Genomic DNA, 15,291 nt, shown 5'->3' on the forward strand with positions numbered 1-15,291 from the left:
TCATTGGATTGACGTTCCAATCGGCCCACGGGTTGCAGGTTGTGGGCAGTGACGTGTGTGTTCGTCTCCGAGGACGCTTTCCAGCGACCATCACTATTCACTTTTGGCCGAAGCGCTAAATCTTAAATCTAAATGCCTATGCCAGAAACCGTCCCACAATGCTCTATGTTTGGCACTTTGGGCATTCAAACTAAATTAGATGTTTTTATTCAACCCCCCCCCCCGAATATGCTCAGTTTGGTCAAGGTGGGCCTCGGACAGAAAATCGTTATTCGAGACCATCTCTCTTTGTCTTTGTGTTTCGGAGAGCCGTAAAAATGACATTACCTCGAACCAGAGAGCCATTAGACTTTATTATTCTATTATGAGCTTCTAATCCCCCCGCTCTCGTCGGCGAGAGGAAAGTCAAACTCCAAACACACTCGCACTCTGGCTTAACACAAAGAAATCAGGCGGGGAGCAATAGTGCAGAGCAACAGCTCCCTGTGCAGTAATTTAGATAAAACTCTTACGATCTCACACTGCCGCATAAACACATACGACTGCACACGCCAATGCAAAAGGGAGTGCATGAGCCTTCCCAGCGCTTAAATGGTGCATTGTTGACCTGACATGTCACAAGTTCTCCAGCCTTGACAGAAAAATTGCTGAATCTAAATAAATGCATTCATTTATTTTTAACAGAGATACAACATTTGTGCTATTCCATTCTGAAGCGCCGCTGACAAAAAAAAAGAAAAGATAAATGTGTTGGTTAGTGGTATTATAGGACTGGGAACAATTAGAAAATATGAATATTACAGCTGCCAACGAGACGGCAACAGAGCAGCGTTGTGCCGTGCCAGGAATACACAGTGAAGGGGCTTGAGACAGAGTGCGAAAGCAAAAGCCTTCCACGATTAACCAGAGACACGACAGTTGCAGAGATACGGATGGGAATATTCATTTTGCATCAAGTTTGTCTCAGTTACATTTTGTATTTCAGTATCAAATAGTATGAGTTGAGGTTGAATAAGAGACAGACTATTTATATTGACTCATACTGCCACGTGTGAGCCATGATAAACGCTCCGGACCGAAATTTCGAAAATGAGAAATTAGCCCACAAATTTAGAATTTGTTTCTATTTACCAATCCAACGGTCCACATTTTTATTTGGCAAACGAACGAACTCTGTGTCAAACTGGGCAATGGAAAATTCTTAGGACAAGACAACTCGGGTAAAATACTGAGATAAACACGTAATTTAAAAACGGTAACTGAAAAGATATTTACAAATATGAAAAAGCTCATCTATCCTGAATGTGCCCATTCATTCAGTTAAATACTTTCCTATCACAAGTAGCCGCCCCCTTTGTGGATGATGATTTCTACAACACTGAAGAAAAACTAGTCAAAGTCAGAGTAAAGTATAAATGTACAAATATACGACTCGTGGGTCTTTTCTTTCTATCCGATGCCGGAGTCACGGCAGAGTCACCGCTGATGTGTCTCAAGCGGCCCGACATCAGGCAACAATGCGTTCAAATTCACTTAAGCACATCTGTGCCCGTTGACATCATCCTGGTTCCTAAATACTCCAGGAAAGTGAAAACATTTTGTTTCTTGAAGAAGGTCCATAAGGTCCCACTGACCTCTGGGAGTCATCGTCACGGGCACAGACTCTGACCACTCAATGAGTCAGCGTGCGTACTTGGCAGGCTATTATAGCCATTCAAAATACTACAATGTGTAAAGAGTTACAGTTTTTTTTTTTTTAAACTTGTTTTCCATAAAAGCTTTTCCGTTGCCCTGCGTTGAATCACGAGCCTGTTTTGCAGCTTTAAACTGTTTACTCCGCAGCATGAGTGGGAATGGGGGAGCGCTGTTTGCGAAGGTCATCAAAAACTGTGGTCGACAGAAATTCTTCTAGTCATTTTTCACTTCATGGGAACATCCACCTCACATGTGCAGTTGATTTGATCTGACAAAATGGCAGTCGGTTGGAGAGAGCGGTCGTCGCGGTCAGATTGCAGAGACGCTGCTTTCGCCAGCGGGGGTTTTTGGGCATGAGGAAGCTCATCCCAAGACGACGCCCCCTCGGAGCGGGACGTAATGCAGGGTGGCTGTATAATCAAATTCCATCCTCTTAGAATATTTTTAATTGGCTTTACATCGTCGTGTTTCATTTTAGATGCACAGCAGTATTGGATTTGTACACTTTTCATTAAAAAATGTCAAACTCCGCAAAAAACAAGTTTGACGTCTGAAAACAAACAGTTGTATGTGAATAATTTCCCCGGCGGAAAAACAGAAGCGTGAAGAATGCGTGGATTTCTATCTTCGCACACCAGCTCTCTCCGTCTGTGCCACAACATTGAGCCCAACGAGTGCAAACGCACGCTGACTCATTCCTCGCGAATCAGAATGTTCAGGCCGTTTTTCAGCAACCGAGTGGATTTTCATCTCTCTAGAAGACAAATCGTTAACCATGGACACACACACGCTGAAAAGAGTCCCGCTACTCCAGCGTGCTGTTCCAGGCTTTTTCGGTTTCACCAAATGTTTCCTTTATTTGTGATGAGAGAGGAGTCCATCAGAGAGTATGGACTCTTGTGCTGCACAGTAAATACAGTTAAAGAATTTAAAGTACTGAGCCGGGATTCTTCATTTGTTTTTCCTCTTCGATTATTTCCTTTCTCACTTGTTGGCCCAGAGCAATTTTCTCAATGATTTTCAGCACTGAAAATGTTTTGGTACGTCGTTACTGTCAAACTGAATTGCCTGATTGATTTGCTTCTTTTAGCTGAACCTGCGGTGCGAAGCTTCGGTAAACATCTCCCACCCGTCTAAAAGGTTTTGTTAACATTATTGTCACTTCTGTGCGCAATATGTCCTTCCAAAATAAAGCCATGTTTAATAACCATTGCCCAATAAATCCACCGTAGTTGCTTTAAAAATAAATGTTTTTTAAGCAGAAGAATCAGATTAAGAAAATAACTACAATATGAATGTGAAGACAATTTAACTGGAGCCAAAGATGTCAGATTTTTGCAAAAATATCAGGAAAAATTGACAAAAGGATCCTGATTAATGATCCTGTAAGTTTCACCAACCATAATGCATGAATAATCATGAATGACATGTTGATTTTTTTTTTATGCAAATGAACTATTTTACAGCTCAAATACATGTTTGAACCTATGAACTACAGCTCATGTATATTTTACCACGCTACGACAGCTTTATACAGCAGTGAAGTTGACTCATGAGACTTGTCCGATTTGATAGCGCTCTGGAAACTCACTGTACGTCTTACTTAAACTGACTCACACTGTGCATCCGTCAGTAACGCCGCAGGACAGACACTTTCCAACACGGGGATTTTTGAGATGGTCTTTCTAACCACAACTGCGGCCGCCCCCCTGCTGTTCCAGGAGCAGTTATTGAGAGATTGGCATCTGTGGCGCCAGAAAACTGTATGAAGCATCATAGCGCTACAGCAATAATGGTTTAATACGACATAGAAGTCATTGCTGTAATCCCAGAGCAAAGACTTTTACATTTGCAGTGAAAGACTTTTGATTGACATTAAAAGTAATTGGGTCAGATTTTATGATAAAAGTTGTGTTGTTCCCACATTGATATTTCTGTAAAAAGATGGAAACTTTCTTACTGAATATCATCCTATAACTTCCACATAAATTGTTGCCCCAATTACCTTTTTTGTGAAGTTCACCTCCTTCCTCAGACGAGCTTGACAAATGCCTTATTTTTTAATTAATTTTCCATTGTTGTCATGCACCTATATATTGTGTGCCAGGAGTGCTTATTTATTCATGTGTTTTTTGAAAGAATGTAATATTTGGAAAAGAAGATATTTATGGGAAGTGAAAGTGAAACTGTAAAGAAGGTTTTATTATAGGAGATTTAATCAGAGGAAGCGACTGTTTGGGCCTACGCAAAAAAAAAACCCTCTTAAGCAAAAAGTTGTTTCTGGCAAAACTCTGTTGGAGATTAGTCACCCTCAGAGGCACTGATGGATTGGACAAACTTCAAAGATGTTCTCTGGTTTGTTCCCATCGCCAAGAAAGACAACAACAAAAAAAATAGAAAAGAAGAGGAAAAGTGAGGTAGGAAAAATGTATTGCAGTGTACTATCCATCATCAGTCAGGAAGAGAACTGCAGAAGAAAACTGAAATTCATATATTTTTCAATGCCCTCGCACCCTCCCCCTCCAAGCCATCTTTGCCAAGCCCCCCCCCTTTCTTCCTTTCCATACTGCCACCCCCCCCTCCACCATTTTTATCATTTCCCCACTTTTCAGGCCGGTTGTAGATAGTGACTGAGCCCCCGTTGAGGATTCAGGGACTAGCCTCTCAAATGAAATCAATCAAAATAGGATCCCACCGTGACGTCTTGTGTTTCACAATGCTCCGACCTCAACTTCCTTTTCTGTCGTCCGGAGCGATTAATGATATCTCCTCCGGTATATCTCACACCGTCTGCTCGAACCCGGTGCGAGCCCCTATTTGCCCTGGAATGATGCGTCTGTACAAATGACAAACTAGTCGTTGACACCTGCACCAGTGTGACAAAGATTTACGGCTCTCGGCAGCTTACGTGATCCTGATATTTATTCTGTCTCGGCTTGTCTTCTCCTTATCCTTGTTCGGCAGGCAGCTGTGTTAAACTAAAGAGGACCTGTCATCCGTTATTTATATCCAAAGCAATCTTTTATGTAACTGATACAGTCTCCCCGAAAGTGAAGGTGGCTCATTAACACAGCTCGTTGGGGAAAAAACTGACACGTCTAATGACTTCCAACAAAAAAAAAAAAAAAAAAAGAAACTCTACAAGGTCTTTCTTTGCAGCACATTCAGAAACAGTTTCCTGTGTTTCTGTTCCCTTCATCCGACTGCTTCAACTCCCTCCCCCCAGTCCTTGGCCGACTAGCTCTCTGCCATTTCAATCAGCGAGGCGTGTGATTGGACGCGGGCGACGCTCATTAGCATAGAGCTGCGACATCCGTCTTCAACCTGCATGAAGTTGAGGAAAACCTGTGTTTGTTTGCGTGTCGTGTGTGTCGTGTGTGTGTGTGCGCGCGTGTGTGTGTACACAGCATCACCAGCACTAAGCATTGAAGACAGGGTGGAAAACAGCGCTGAGCAGATTAGGCATGTAGGCAAACGTCTCATTAGCGAGAGACGCGGTGGCGACGGCATGAATCGCCGTCGCTCGGACACTCGCTCGTTCACTTTCCCGACTGTCGGGTCGCTGCCATGCTGTGGTCACATTAATGGAATCACTAAAGCAAAAGTGAACAGTTATTTACCAAGCTGCCCATTGATTGTTGCTGCTTTCTACCAATGCCTACAGCTTTGCGTTGTATGCGCACAGTACAATGACACTTATTTTGACAGTGTAATAATGGAAAATGTGTGTAGACGTAGCGTAGGGAGATGGTGATGGTAAGTGTGACAAAGTGGGTGAGCACACGGCAATGGCCCTTTGTTTGTTAATTGTTTGTTTCACCATAGTATCTCCTAAAGTTGTAGCTTGCAGGCACACACCATCATCTTAAGTTACAATTCACAGACCATCTTCATTCAATTAAAAACAGACAGGTATAGTTGACTCAAGTTCGTATTCATTGGTTCAGTTTTCCACAAATGAATCTGTCCTTTTTTGGTGTACTCACCTTACCCACCATGTGCTCCAGAAACAAAATGAGGGGGCCCTCGAACACTTCCTGTATTTACACCCCTGGTGACATCAGCAGTGATGTCACTGGGGGGCAACCATCTGTGAGGGGTGGTGTGGTGGGTTTTTTGAAAGTACTATTTCCAGTATTTTGTATTAATTGTGCTAAGCAAACTTGTTCATTGTATGCTGTGTGGCGAGCGGTGCTATAGGCCTTTTTAAATTTTGTGTAATAGTTCAATCTTAACATCCCATTTCCCTGCTTCCAGAAGAGGCGTGGTTCGCAGGGATGGTACAGTCTGGGATGGCACCTGCTGATGGAAGGGACTATTTAATCAGCTGCCGTTCTGCCTCTTTCAGGGCAGAGGACAGTGGTGTGTAGACGTGCACATGTGATGGGAATTTAAGTTGGTTCATTGTGAGTTAAGTTTAGTTCATTTAAGCCGTTATTTTCTTTTGTTTTGTATATATTTGTTATGCTAACATGGAAACACTGTTTTGTAAAATGAACACTCTTGTGACACCTGGACACGACTTCTGAATCTTCCTCCTACAGAACAAGTTGTAGAGGCCACTCTGGTCAGGCTTCGCACAGTAAGTCTGAATTAATTATAATGGTGTGCTCATGTTGCAATATGTGTTAAGGGTTATTTTTTAAATCTGCATATTTTTACAGACTCCAGGCACATTGCATACTGTAGTAGCGCATCCCAACTGTTCAAATTGAGGAACTGGACAGTTCTAGTTCACTGCAACTGAACATTAAGTACTCGTACTTTTACAGGCTGCACTCGCTTTGTCCTCTGTCTTTATAACCTTGGTGCTGATAACATTTTTTATAAGACATTATAAAGATTATATAAGACATTATTTAATAATACGTTTGTGTATATATATATATATATATATTTCTAAATAACTTAAGTCTGGGGTGCTCAGAGGTCCTATACAACTTTTCAGAACATTTCTTCACATAGCTTGAAAGATTTTGAATTTCACTTTAGATCATTGTAAGATAATAAAAACTGGGGGGGGGGGGGGGGGGGGGGTGTTACTAACCACAAGACTTTGTAGAGAGAGATACACAGAATTTGCTGGAGAGAAATACAAGAAAAGACAGAAGAAAATGTCATCGGAAAGAGTCATCACCTACGGACGATTGGTCCGGACACCTTGGCGGCACTTTTTAACGTACCATTTCCCTTTAGTACTTTAGTCTACCCTCCCTTTTTTCAACGTGGAGGGCAGACTGACAATGTTCTCGTGACTCGAGCACACCACAGCCCGTGTGCTGACATGTGGACGCGATCCCTTCTAGTTTTCGAAGACGATCTAACCTAACCTTAACCTTAAAGTTCTGTGAGAATGCATGTTTTCATCCGTTTGGTTGGTTGGCTTAACGGCAGATTTACGCAAACTGTTGATCGGTTTCCCACAAAACTCGGTGGAAGGAGCGTACATAGGCCAAGAAAGAAGCCACGACATTTTGGAATTCAGGAATTATTGTCATCCCTTTCTTTAACATTGCGAGGTAGGTGGGTGCTTTCAGACATTTTTCACGGATTTCCCAGGGAATAATTCATGGTTCTGGATGGGGGAGGGGGAAATATGGCATATTTAGGGGACTGATATTTATGAGTGTGTGTGCAATTTGGTGAAGCTTGACTGAATTTAATGGGACTGTTGGGCCTTGGTGGAGGTATGCGCTCTACTGCGTACCATTCTAGTTTGTGACTTGTAATTTGACATTGAGGTCTACTTCGATCCACGTTCACAGAGTCCGAAATTAACACCCGGCAGGTACCAAGTTGGGTTGTATTTCCCGTTTGGCGAGTAAAGGTGTTTACCAAAGACAGTCGCGTACACACACACACACACACACACACACACACTCAGTCTATGACAAGTGATGTGTGCGAGTTGCCTCTTGTTCACATACGCCCTCCAATTTCTAACTACGCCACTGCTAAATTTTCTAATAAACGACTTAACTTTTAATTCATTTTCAGTGTTGATAACACCCACGCAGGAATCACGTCAGTAGTTTTTCAACTGGCAGCAGCTTGAGTGGCGTCTTTGTGCATCTACAGTGTACTTGCACTTTGTGGGTGTGCAAAATTTCCGTCTGATCAGTATTCACACTTTCTGAAACTCCGTGTACGCGTCTGCTTTCATAATGCTCTGGAGCGCAACAGGTGTTTTTGAAATCCGAGTCTCGAACCGGAGCAGCGAGAGGCAGCTTATTAACGAACTGCCTTTTTGGTGAGATGTTTTCCTGCTCAGCGGGGAGAGCTTGTCAGAGCGCAGCTAAAAACTTTGAGTTCTTCCTTTTACAGGCTTGGCGTCACAGAATGCTGAAGCAGGAGAGAGCTGAGACGAGCAGTGACATTCTAACAAGGAGTGGATGGTTTAATTGGATAATGCATTTTCAAGTTTTCCTTCTTGTGTGTGTTGACACGTAATACAAAATAAATTGAAAGTTAAAAAAGAATGGGTTATTCACATCTTACAAGCAATTAGGATGAAACTCAACCTCAAGGCTGCAATGATCAACGACAAAGTCGTTCTGTACAGTAGTAAATATAAACCCAAGGAAAATTTAGTGTGACATCCTGACAACTCATTTGCATACAGAAGATCATGACAAATGAAATTCACAGCTAAGGCGCACAGATTTATAGGTGCTATATATTTTTTTGCAATAACACTACTCGTACTCACAGTATTAACTACATGTCGCTCAGTAAACTGATTTGTTTTGTACAGCGCGGAGTAGATTCCACTGCGCCGTGATACTTGTGCATCCACCAAGGCATACGAGTGAAATGTCTCATTTGAATTTGTAATGCTGATATTTCCAACAGGCACATAAAGGCAGCGTGGATAGTAATATCAGTCTGTGTCGTGAATTAATTGCAGCCGAGCCAATCACTCTGCCGCAGGAGGTTGAGTCAAGTGGAAGTAAAGTTAGGGAAGAAAGTTGGACTCGGAAGATGTAAAAAGTTTGTTCATCCCACTGTCACCGTGACATTTTTACCTCTTTCCTGATGCTTTGACTCTTGCTGCTGGTGCTATAAAAATGTCCCCAGTGTGGGATTGACGAAGTCTTATCTTGTCTTATCTTATCTGATCAACTTGAAGGGTAATGATATATCCATGGTGTGTTCAAAACCTTTTTTGGCTGCCTCCAAATTTGGAATGCAAGACTTTTTAAAATCTTCATCACCTTGATATGATGTGCTTTTGGTGATATTTGGAGTCATGTCAAGTCCAATATTTACTCTCAGTTTTGGTCTCTACCAACTTCTGAGTCAGACATCTGTCTCTTTAGCTGCTCAATGCTCCAGTATATTTTTTTGTCTGCCATTTTGTGCTGGGCAGGTTACATACGATGAGTTTTTTTTTTTTTTAATTTTTAATTTCTTTGTGAAAATGTCTGCTACATGCTGAAACCGTACGCATGAGAATGTTGAGACCGAATCAAAACAGTGACCATAATAACCTTGTCATTTCGTCCATTGCTAATTATCATTAATAAATACTGATTGGGGGCAAATCAGCTATAGCATTTAATGGTATAAGAGGCATAATCTGTCACAGGAAGTGTCAATATATGAATGTTTCCTTAACAGTCCCAAACCTTGGAAAAGACAGACGAACTGTGTTACACGCTATGAAATACAAGTGGTCGTGGTGGTGGTGGTGGGGGGGGGGGGTACAGAGATAGAATCATATACAGACAGCAGGAGCAGATATAAGCAGGTACATGAAGATGTGCAGAGTCACAGGCTGAGGTAGACTTGAGTTGTCAGGTGGAGAGAACAGAGACGCAGACAGAGTAGAAGCAGCACCGACGCAGAGGAGAAGCCGGGGGGATCAGAGGTGTTTTCGAAGGAATGGACCTACACTTCGTGTGTGTGTGTGTGTGTGTGTGTGTGTGTGTGTGTGTGTGTGTGTGTGTGTGTGTGTGTGTGTGTGTGTGTGTGTGTGTGTGTGTGTGTGTGTGTGTGTGTGTGTGTGTGTGTGTGTGTGTGTGTGTGTGTGTGTGTGTGTGTGTGTGTGTGTGTGTGTGTGTGTGTGTGTGTGTGTGTGTGTGTGTGTGTGTGTGTGTGTGTGTGTGTGTGTGTGTGTGTGTGTGTGTGTGTGTGTGTGTGTGTGTGTGTGTGTGTGTGTGTGTGTGTGTGTGTGTGTGTGTGTGTGTGTGTGTGTGTGTGTGTGTGTGTGTGTGGCATCAAGGTTTCAAGAAGAGTAGAGTAGACAGTCGGATCTCCCAAGACTGCTGCTCTGGGAAGTGACCTTTCCAGGACCAGAGTTGGTGTGTGAGTGTACGACAGTTGTACAAGTCATAGGTAAAATAACGTATACTAATTATTGTTTTTAAAATATATATAATATATTTTTAATTTACTTTTTCGAATGGCTGTGCTGTACAGCGTTCTATTCCTTTCTGGTGATTCTTCACACCAGCAGTAAACACTCTGACAACAGCACTAGACTGGACATGGCTATGCACTTAAACGCCGTGGCTGGGGATTGGACAACATACAGGGAAGGGAAAGGAACATGACTTCGACAAAACAGGTTGACATTTGGACCCGTTTCAAATACAACAATGCAGAGAGAGAAAGGGAGTGTGCAAGTCTTGTGAGGAGAGAAGCCCCAAGGCTACGAAATTGCTGGGAAGAAAAAAATTCAACCTTGGAGAGACGCCTTAAGGCGCAACACACATACATTGAGGAATTATAATGTCAACATGTTACATAACATCACCACACTTTTAAATCCATATTAAGTCAACTACTAAAGGCAGTGGTGTACCGTTATCTTTTTAGCATCTCACACCACTGGGACATTGCTTCATTGCTTGCAGATGGAAGATTTGACCTCACTGGAAGTCAGAAGCCCAGTCAGCCACATTGGCTAATATTTTACGCATCGACTGTATGTAACAAAATTGACCTAGTCAACGGGTCTGAAGCCAGTGTCTGAAGCCTGCATTCTCTGGAGTGACCAGCAGAGGGCGACTCCACTGGTTGCAAAAATGAGTTATTTTCTATAGAAGTGAATGAGAGAATATGAGAATTTATGCGAGCAACCTTTCATGCTCCGCGTGCACAAGCTGCACGGTGCTGAGATGAGCACGAACGCGCCCTTCCCTAGGCGCTCCTGACTGCTCAACGCCACCCGACGGCCGCTCGCCTGTCAAGTTGAATTTTCAGACTTTGAGGAGGTGACGGTGGCTGATGCGCTGTGTTTGACTGCTTGTGTGACCCCATAGCATAACATGCCAAACCCCTCAGCCGGCATTGTGGGTGTAGGTGTTGAAGCTGGAGCTTATTATTATTTAATATGAAACTTGAAGTTTAAGACAAAAGTATTGGTTCTGGTACCGTTTTAAAAATACCAATTTTTACCAATTGAATTGAGGTGATGCCCTTACGAGAGACTCTTGACTTTCAAACAAAAACTTTCAAAGCTAATTGAATGAAACTAGGACCTAAGATCAAGGGAATTCTGCTATTTACAGAGCATAGAATACTTTTTTTTTTTTAAAACTACCAAGACTTCTTGTCACACCATTCTTCTCTGCAGTTCAAAATCTCTGGTGGTTGTTCACTACAGGAAACCTGTACCTACTGATAAGAAGATGAAAGCCAAGACGCTAAGCTTTCAGCTCTTTTCTCTCTGGTGATATGCCCTCCCCATGCTCCTGTCAGACTAACTCCACGTTCTCTGGTTTACTCAGAGCCTCACAATACTGACAAATTAGTCTCCAGTTACCCCTGACTTGCATGGTTTTGTACTGGAGTTTATAAGTGCTTGTTAGTACAGCTGATGTCTGACTATCGCTGTGGTGAAGTACCAACCTCCTCACCTTACTTTCACTCTGCCTGCCCCCCCCCCCCCTTACATCCTAGAAATGCCTCCGGCTCCCCTCTCAGGCAAATCCTTCCAGAGCCGTGGCTCTGACATGTTACTTGTGGGAAACCAAACATGAGAAGAAACAAGACCCAGAGAAGCTGACTAGCTGTGAAAGCTGCATAAATAATACACATGAGGACCTCACATTGTTTGATGTTATTAGCTCTTGGAGGACTTGTAATTTTGGGATTTGAACACATATTGACACGTGAATGATATGCAAAATAGGAAATGACCTAGGAGGGTAGCGCCAAATGAATGAATAATGAATAAAGAAAGAAAGAAAGAAAATGTGAAAATAGTTAATGTGAGGTTAACATGTAACGTTTATTTGGTGGATTATTGGGTTAAATCAAACAAAAAATTGAGGATTATTTATCACTCTAACAGGAAAAACAATCAGGACTGTCCCTTTGGACATGAACATACTTTCATTATCTCTATAATATATAGCACAAGTGTACAGGGACCAGCCAAACACTTCTGGTTGGGAGTGGTTTTGGTTTTCCCTATTTTGATTCTGTCACTATATTTAGGACATTTTTGTTGTCATTTCCATAATGGTAGTTGATATGAAAAAAACGTTTTAACGAAATCATACTGTCAACCCTTAATGATGTTCCGCCCCGATTTGTTAACATCTGTTGCAAGACACTTTGAGGTTTAACAGAATCCTTCTTGTTGTGAAACAGTTTAGGTCTTTCCAGGCTCTTTTTAATCATTGAAACCCTCAGGCAGACCAGGTTTACAGTAAGATAAGATGTCATATTATCCATGTAGTCAATAGTTATGTTGGGGGAAAAAAGCAACTAAGCCAGATTTTTAAAATGTAACGGGCAATGTTAGAAATATTAATTAGTGCATTAATTATACACTGTGATACCATGGACATCTACACTTAATCACCAAAAAACACTGGAAAAAGTTGCTCTGCAACTTTGCCACCAGGGCAGATTTAAGCCAATGAAAATTTAAACAATTCTAGGTGTGCATTGGGTTTAGATAAAAAGTAGGGGATTTGGAGAGGATTTACGAGCAATGCAAAATTAAAGCAAGGACAGCGTAGCTCAGAATTTTAATTAAGCATTCTTTGTTAATGTCATCCATGTATTTCCCAAACCTTACAGGCACAACGACAGACAGGGGCAGAACACGAGAGTAGACAGGTACGGGTCTTTTGGGCCGACTTCAAACGGATTCCCAATGCTCCTCTTTAGCGCCGCATCTTCTTAAGCATTCACAAACTCTCGCGCACACACTAATACACGCTAATCTATTTCTGATGGATTGTAATACTGAGGTCAGGTCGTGTCTGTGCCTGCTCATCAGATTGGTAAATCTCACTCGGAAACACTTTTGGCATTTCAACACTTTATGATAATTAGGCATCGTGTTGCAAAACAGCCGATCCTGACTGACCTGCATTATTACCATTTTGAATTCAATTTAGAATGACAATATTTCGCCAAACAATAGTATTAAAGCACTAAAAGCCGAGAAAAGCTGTATTCTCTTCTTGTTAAGGAGCAGAGAGCAGAATAATCACCTTATCGTAAAAGGATTGTTTATGTTTTTACATGATCTGAAGGAAGGACTGATTTCAGAGTCTGACCATTGTGAGAACTTGCCCTCGTCTTCAGTCTGCTTTAGATAAGTGGAGATTTATCTATAAAGTGCGTTTGCCAGTTGTCATAGTGGTTTCAGTCAAGTGAAGCTTTGTGAGAAGGAGGGACATTTCTTCTTAAAATCATGTTCAACTTTTATTGGAAATAAATTTACACAGCAGTTCTCCTGCAAAACAAATAGCTAAGAAATGATGGACATGGCTATTTCATTAATAAAAGTATCTCGAGGTACATTCACAGAATAACCAGAGGTCCCTGATGATTCCACCATTCTTAGGTCACAATATAATCAGTCAGCATGTTCACCGTCTTAGTAATGTCAGCATGCTAACTTGCTAATTGGCTAACGGCGGCGGCTAATCAGAAGTTTCAGGTGTTTGGTCCGAAACCAAAGTAGCTTTGACATTTTGCCCTCAGGCGATAGATGAAAAAATGATCACCAGGGTTATTACAGTTAATTCTGAGGGGAATGTGAATGTCTGCACCACATTTCATGGAAATCCTTTTGATAGATGTGAAGATATTTCACTTTGAACAAGAAATGTCAAAACCTCATGGTGGTGCTGAAAGCAAACTCAGAGAATCACCAAAGTCATTGAAATACCCGATCTGGAGAATACAGATATATACATGGTATATCAGTGTATGTGAGGACACTGTATTGACTTACCTTACTTTCACCATAACCATTATGTGCTCATGTGCAATCCTTATTCTAACTCAAACTATATAATAATAATAATTGTAATTTTGCCCTAAAACATAGTTTACCTTCTGGGGACCTAATGGAGGTGAGTTCCCATAAAGTTTAGGTTAATGTAAATCACTGCCTACTACGATTGGTGTGTTTGGTTTAGTGCTAAATGTAATGTGAGCTTGTGTCTTTGCATAATGTTTCAAACATTACGTTACGTTAATATTTTATTCGGCCATAGAAGAGGCACATACTTGATTATTTTATCTTCAGTTTGTTATGGGATAAACAATAGATATCAGAGTTTGACAGTTTCTTTTTCATGTGACAAAACGATTGTCTGGAGAAATGAAAGTAAATATCGAGTTCAATCTCGGTTCATCTCAGTCCATAAAATATGTAATTTGCATCCATCTTGATTCATGCCAAAGTGTCTTAAAGGAACCAATATTGGGCCATGGCCATTTCTATTTTTATTTAATTTCTTTACTTTTCTGTGATGACCGTTGTTTTTCTGAGCGCACCTTTTTGTTGTTCCTGTGTGCTCACATGGATGGTTGGGAGTGCTTATCCCCCCTCTCCGTTAGCATTATGGTGTTTTAACGATTCTGGCAGATGTTGTTGTTTTTGTTACAGAATGAACTCACTTCAGTGTGAGGTGGTATTCTGGTGAGATTACCTACCTTTCCCCCTCAAGGGCACATTTTAATGGTGCTGTAAATTGGCAATGAGCTCATTTTGTAAGAATTATGCTGCCATCTCTCTGCTGATGGAGAAAGGGCTGACAGGTTTGCTGATTAAATTATCTGTTTTTATGGAATTTGCGTGTGATTACATCTATTCCCAAACTTTTTTTTAATCTATTCAATCACTCACTCGTGTCCCGTTCACCATTACGGCTGCAGAAAGAAGTCCTCCATTTACATTCAAATGTGTGATAACATACTGGGTAAGACGATGGATGGACGATGAGACAGATTGAAAGAAAAAGATGTATGGTAAGAGTGAATCGGATTGACGTACAGAGAAATCTACTCTAGAAAGGCAAGATTGAGCAAATTATATCAACAATATACACTTTCTTTTTTTTAAGGTGTTTGCAGTAATGTATTCATAGCAGACCATTACTAAAACGAATGTTCATTCGAATTAAACATGACCATTACTACTGTATCTAAGATGGGTTGTGTTGTCGCACCTGTTGGTATCAACACTGGGGATGATGCTCCATTTCCACTGTAATTTTCTTGGCATTTAACTAGTAGGCTCACATCCATGTTGTGGGTTATTTTCCCAATAACAATCAGTCTTTTTGTGAATCTTTTTTTTCTTAGTCAACATTATTCTTCAAGTAGAACGACAACATA

The 15,291-nt window shown here is 41.4% G+C and overlaps 1 long non-coding RNA gene across 2 annotated transcripts in view; it reads left to right on the forward strand.

Moving 5' to 3' along the window:
• LOC118285180 overlaps positions 1–15,291 on the forward strand; it is a 112,862-nt gene that overhangs the window by 48,647 nt on the left and 48,924 nt on the right. The window contains exon 5 of one of the 2 annotated variants that reach the window (XR_004785046.2): positions 8,020–8,552. The exons of the other annotated variant lie outside the window; for it this stretch is intronic. This is a non-coding gene — a long non-coding RNA (uncharacterized LOC118285180). Of the gene's footprint in view, positions 1–8,019; positions 8,553–15,291 lie in introns of those variants that run through there. 2 annotated transcript variants of the gene reach the window in all.

The sequence above is a fragment of the Scophthalmus maximus genome, chromosome 20, assembly GCF_022379125.1.
Source record: "Scophthalmus maximus strain ysfricsl-2021 chromosome 20, ASM2237912v1, whole genome shotgun sequence".
Taxonomy (NCBI): domain Eukaryota; kingdom Metazoa; phylum Chordata; class Actinopteri; order Pleuronectiformes; family Scophthalmidae; genus Scophthalmus; species Scophthalmus maximus.